The following is a 6,748-nucleotide window of genomic DNA, read 5'->3' on the forward strand; positions in this document are numbered from 1 at the left end:
TTCCCAATTTTCTTAATTGAAATTTTTTACTCCTTTATTTGTTTTCATGCAAACTTATGTCAATATCTTTCAAATCAAATTATTCTACATATTCTTATACTTAGTGAATGTGATGAGGACATCCAAACCAAAGGGCATAGTGAGCAGGAACTTGACCAAGTCATCCTAGACTTAGGCGAACCCATGACAAGAGGAAGGCTTAAAAAGGCCCAAGAGACTTTACAACACAAGGTGGCTAATATTTTGGAGGCCCAAATGTTGAATTGCCCACAGTTTAAAAAGACTTTGTTGATTACATGCACAACATATTTGGATCCTTAAAAATAGAATAATATTATTATTTTTGCCTCAAGTAGGATTTGAACCTAGAACCCAGATGGAAAGTATCAACTTAACCATTGGGGATCCTTCTTGACATATAAGGATTGTAGTTTCGTCTTATTTTCTTACAAACAAGAAAAGACCTCTAGCTAAACTTGTAATTTATACACTATTGGAACTCAGAATATGAGACGAATATTTTGACAATATTAGAGAGTGTTTCTCTGCTAGGGTTTTTCCCTGCATCTTGCGATCTTATTAAGAATCCACCAATTCTTGTGGCGATCATCCTTAGGCTTATCAAACTTTGTTTGTGGCACCTTCCTTTAATCCAGGTTTCTATTGTTACTGTTTTGAATTTATTCCGTTCCGTAACCCTAAATTCCCAATTTTACTGTCATTTCTATTTGGATTCATATCAGTTGGTATTCAGAGCAAAGATTTGAGTCATAATATAATTGTGCATCCTGTTTTTATTTCTTTTTCTCCTCATTAATGTTCATGTTGTACTGTTACGAGGGTACTGTTCATTTTTATTTTATTTTTTAAAAAAAAAATAGAAGAAGAAACAGAAAAAAAAAGAAAAAATAGAAAAAAAGAAAAAAAAAGGAAGAAGAAGAGGAAAACAGAAATAGAAAAAAAAGAACAAGAGGAAAACAAAAAAAAAATAGTTCTTATTCAATGCATACTTGGTGTTTGTTAAAAGTTCTAAAAGTGTCCTGTCTACATATTTTATTTTCTCTATATATTGTTTTGCTTGATGTTTTTTTTAATTGTCTTGCTTGTTTGTTGATAGTGAAATTGTTCTTCACTATTTTGTTCTTTACTATTATTTTTAATTGATTCTGATTGATACCTTTGAAAGTGATTATGGATTATTGATTGCTTGATTCTTGTAAGAACCTTAAGTAGAGAAAGAGTGGTAAAAGGCAGTCTGATCATTAAAAAAAAAGCCTTATTGTGTGAAACACGAGTGTTGAGTGTAAACACGTGAGAAAGTGGTGTGAGGCCCAAACTTATTGTTATATGTAATCTATTTACTTGAGCATGGCAGGGGAATCGTTAGATAGTGGACTTTCTCAACTACAGATGCAAGTCTTAACACAACACTTGGAAAGGATAATGAAACAACAAAGTGATGGACTCCATGAGAGGTTGAATCAAATGGAACAAGCACAACAAGTAAATCCAGAAAATAAAGGGGGAGATAGGAGGAGGAGAAGAGAAAATGAGGGAGAACAAAGAACTCTGAGAATTGATGGAATAAAATTAAATATTCCCACATTCAATGGGAAAAGTGATCCTGGTGCTTACTTGGAGTGGGAAATTAAAGTAGAGCATGTGTTTGCTTGCAATGAGTATAATGAAGAGCAGAAGATGAAGTTGGCAACAGCTGAATTTTCAGATTATGCTTTAAATTGGTGGAATAAATACCAAAGAGAGAGAATTAAATATGAGGAACCCATGGTGAACACTTGGACATAAATGAAAAGGATTATGAGGAAGAGATATATTCCAGCAAGCTACAATAGGGATTTGCAACTCAAACTTCAAAGAATGACTCAAGGAAATAGAAGTGTGGAAGAGTATTTTAAAGAGATGGAGGTGACCATGATTAGAGCTGGAAAGAATGAAGAAAACGAAGCAAACATGGCAAGATTTTTGAATGGATTGAATCATGATATTAGGGATGTTGTGGAGCTGCAAGAGTATGTTGACATGAAAGAGTTGTTGCACAAGGCTAACCAAGTAGAACAACAACTCAAGAGGAAGGGAATCATGAGGAGTTCTAAAAATAATAAAAATTTCAATTGGAAGGATAAGGTGATGAAGGATAAAGGAGTTCCCTCAAGTTCAGTCACATCTTCAAGTGGGAAGTCACCTTATAGACATAGTAATTCATCAACTAAAAGGGAAACAAGTGAGGTAAAATGTTTCAAATGCTTGGGAAGAGGACATTATGCTTCAGAATGTCCAACAAAAAAGAATATGATCAGTTTATCAAAGACACAAATAGTCAGTGAACCTTTAAGTGAAGAAGAGAAGGAAGAGGTAGAGGTGGAGTTGGATACATTGGAGGGTGATTTGTTGATGATTCGAAGGCTTTTAGGAAGCAAAATGAAGCTTTGGACCAAACCCAAAGGGAAAATATTTTCCATACTGGATGTTCCATTCAAGGGAAAATATGTTCACTCATAGTTGATGGAGGAAGTTGCACCAATGTAGCTAGCTCAAGACTAGTTACCAAATTGAATTTGGAGACAAAACCACACCTAAGGCCATACAAGCTTCAATGGCTTAGTGAAGATGAAGAGATGACAGTGAGTAAGCAAGTGGAGGTGAACCTATCCATAGGACAATATAATGACAATGTCTTGTGTGATGTGGTTCCAATGGAAGCAACTCACATTTTGTTAGGGAGGCCGTGGCAGTTTGACACCAAGGCTATTCATGATGGTTTCACCAATAAAATCTATTTCATGCAGAATAATAAGAAGATCATTCTCAAACCCTTATCTCCTAGAGAGGTGTGTGAGGATAAAATCAAATTGAGAGAAAAGAGAGTCCAAGAGAAAAGAGAGATGAGTGAAACACCTAAATAGAGCAAGAGTGAAACACCTAAAAAGAGAGAAACACACGAGAGAACAATGAGTGGATTACTGAAAGTGAATGAAGTGAAAAAGTTGCTACTTTCTAGCAAACCCCTTTACTTACTTTATTGAAAAAACAACACTTTGGTTGCTTACCATTCTAATCAAATTAATTTTCTTCCTAGTGTTGATTCTTTGTTGCATGAATTCCAGGATGTGTTTCCAAGTGATGTTCCTAGAGGACTCCCACCCTTAAGGGGAATTGAACATCACATTGACCTTCTTCCAGGAGCATCTTTGCCTAATAGGCCAACTTATAGAAGCAACCCTCAAGAGACAAAGGAGATTCAAACTCAAGTATAAGAACTGATGAACAAATGATGGGTACAAGAGAGCATGAGCCCCTGTGCTATTCCAGTTATTTTGGTGCCTAAAAAGGATGGTTCTTGGAGGATGTGCACAGATTGTAGAGCACTCAATAACATTACCATCAAGTATAGACACCCTATTCCCAGGTTAGATGATTTATTGGATGAACTGTACGGTGCTTGTATATTCTCAAAAAATGACTTAAGAAGTGGTTACCATCAAATTAGGATTAGGGAGGGGGATGAATGGAAAATTGCCTTTAAAACAAAATATGGATTTTATGAGTGGCGTGTGATGCCATTTGGGCTAACAAATGCCCCAAGCACTTTTATGAGATTAATGAAGCATGTTTTGGGAGAATTTTTGGGCTAATTTGTTGTGGTGTATTTTGATGACATCTTGATCTATAGCACTAGTTTGGAATTACATGAGGAACATTTGTGTGCTCTTTTGAATGTTCTTAGAAAAGAAAAGTTGTATGTTAATCTTGATAAATGCAGATTTTGTACTGAATAAATTGCGTTCTTGGGTTTTGTGGTAAGTGCCAAAGGAGTTCAGGTAGATTATGAAAAAGTGAAGGCTATCCAAGAATGGCCTATCCCTAAAAATTTGAGTGAGGTTAGGAGCTTTCATGGCCTAGCTAGTTTCTACAGGAGATTTGTAAGGAATTTTAGCACCTTGGCAGCACCCCTAAATGAGATTGTTAAAAAGCATGTTGGATTTAAATAGGAAGAAAAACAGGAAAAAGTCTTTGCCGCCCTTAAGCATGAATTGACTAATGCCCCCATTCTTGCATTGCCAAACTTTGCAAAATCTTTTGAAATTGAATGTGATGCATCAAATGTGGGTATAGGAGTTGTTTTGATGCAAGAAGGTCATCCAATTGCTTATTTTAGTGAGAAATTAAATGGTGGTTCCTTAAATTATCCCACTTATGATAAGGAATTGTATGCCTTAGTGAGATCATTACAAACATGGCAACACTATCTCTTACCAAAAGAATTTGTGATTCATAGTGACCATGAGTCTTTAAAGTACTTAAAATGCCTAGGAAAATTAAATAAAAGACATGCCAAGTGGGTTGAATCTTTAGAAAAAATTTCATATGTCATTAAGCAAGTAGTAAGACTTCATGGGCTACCAAGAAGTATTGTGAGTGATAGGGATACAAAATTCCTAAGTCACTTTTGGAGGACTTTATGGAGTAAGTTAGGTACCAAACTTTTGTTTTCAACTACTTGTCATCCCCAAACAGATGGACAAACAGAAGTAGTGAATAGAACTTTGGGTACCTTACTTAGAACTATTTTGAAACAAAATTTGAAAGCTTGGGAATTATGTTTACCTCATATTGAGTTTGCTTACAATAGGGTTGTTCATAGCACAAAAAATTGTTCTCCATTTGAAATTGTGTATGGATTAAATCCTTTAACTCCATTAGACTTGTTACCTATGCCTAACGTTTATGTTGTAAAGCATAAAGATGCACATGCTAAGGCTGACTATGTGAGAAAGCTACACGAACAGGTCAAAGCACAAATTGAAAAAAAGGTTGAAGGTTATTCTAAGCAAGCTAACAAAGGAAGAAAGAAAGTAATCTTTGAGCCTGGAGATTGGGTATGGGTACACATGAGGAAAGAAAGGTTCCCTAAACAAAAAAAATCAAAGCTCCAACCTAGAGGGGATGAACCTTTCCAAGTGTTAGAAAAGATTAATGACAATGCCTACAAGATTGATCTTCCAAGTAAGTACAATGTGAGTAACACTTTTAACATGTCTGATTTGTCTCCTTTTACTGCAGATGATGAAGCTTTGGAATTAACTTCAAGTCTTTCTCAAGAGGGAGGGAATGATGAGGACATCCAAACCAAAGGGCATAGTGAGCAGGAACTTGACCAAGTCATCCTAGACTTAGGCGGACTCATGACAAGAGGAAGGCTTAAAAAGGCCCAAGAGACTTTACAGCACAAGGTGACTAATATTCTGGAGGCCCAATTGTTGAATTGCCCACAGTTTAAAAAGACTTCATTGATTACATGCACAACATGTTTGGATCCTTAAAAATAGAATAATATTATTATTTTTGCCTCAAGTAGGATTTTAACCTAGAACCCAGATGGAAAGTATCAACTTAACCATTGGGGCAAATGATCCTTCTTGAAATATAGGGATTGTAGTTTCGCCTTATTTTCTTACAAACAAGAAAAGACCTCTAGCTAAACTTGTAATTTATACACTATTGGAACTCAGAATAGGGGACGAATATTTTGACATTTTAAGAGAGTGTTTCTCTGCTAGGGTTTTTCCCTGCATCTTGCAATCTTATCAAGAATCCACCAATTCTTGTGGCGATCATCCTTAGGCTTATCAAACTTTGTTTGTGGCGCCTTCCTTTAATCCAGGTTTCTATTGTTACTGTTTTGAATTTATTCCGTTCCATAACCCTAAATTCCCAATTTTATTGTCATTTCTATTTTGATTTATATTAGAATGCTACTATTAGGATTTTAAATAATTGTTCCTTGTGGGTTCGATATCCATCCTTAGGGACAAATTATTACTTTTGACTCGATACACTTGTCGTAAAAGAGTCATCAATATGTTGAAGACTAAAAGTTATAGGGCAAGGCTTGTAGTACGTGGATTTCTTCAAAAACTTGAAGTGTTTGCATTAGTGGCACGAATCGAAACAATAAGAAATGTGGTTACTATTGCAAATTCAAAAGGATGGATCATACATCAACATGATGTAAAATCTATCGTACTAAATGGACCTCTAAACAAAGAAGTATATGTATTATAACTATTGGATTTGAGCTTGAAGGATAGGAAGTCAAAGTTTTCAAACTAAAGAAAAGACTTTACGGACTCAAACAAGCACTAAGGGCCTATAATCTAAGAATTGATGTATATATGTTGCAACATGGATTTTTGAAGTGCACTTGTGAATTTGGAGTATATGTTCGTTGGACGCAAAACCTAGTTATTGTGTGGTAGTACGTGGATGATCTTCTTATTATAGGGAACCATGAAGGTGAGATTGATGTCATTAAGAGGATGACTAAATTTGAAATGACAAAATTGGGAAGTTAACATATTTTTTAGGTAAATTCACGAGAGTAAAGGAAAGAATGGTGATGCACCAAATGATATATGTTGTGGAGGTGTTAAAGAGATTCATTTGAATTGTAATTCAACAACTACTTTGTTTAAGACTGGTTTAGTATTGGAGAAAAAAAAAACCTAGGAGAAAGTTGATGAAATTGAGTATAAGAAAAGTGTTGGCTCTTTACGATATATTTGTCATACACGACTTCATATTTATTTTTTTTTATCAGCAATAAAATAAATAAATAGGGACCATTTCAGGGGTGGTCCAACCCTTATACAGAAATACTTGACACCAGTCTCCTACTAGAATGCCTACCAAATTAGCAAAGAGATAACCATACCAACACTAACCAATG

The 6,748-nt window shown here is 35.2% G+C and overlaps 1 pseudogene; it reads left to right on the plus strand.

Moving 5' to 3' along the window:
• Positions 1-1,806: 1,806 nt before the first annotated feature.
• LOC137829045 (uncharacterized) lies at positions 1,807-5,342 on the plus strand (annotated as a pseudogene).
• The last annotated feature ends 1,406 nt before the right edge of the window (positions 5,343-6,748 follow it).

This window comes from Phaseolus vulgaris, chromosome 7 (genome assembly GCF_051622355.1).
Source record: "Phaseolus vulgaris cultivar YP4 chromosome 7, ASM5162235v1, whole genome shotgun sequence".
Taxonomy (NCBI): domain Eukaryota; kingdom Viridiplantae; phylum Streptophyta; class Magnoliopsida; order Fabales; family Fabaceae; genus Phaseolus; species Phaseolus vulgaris.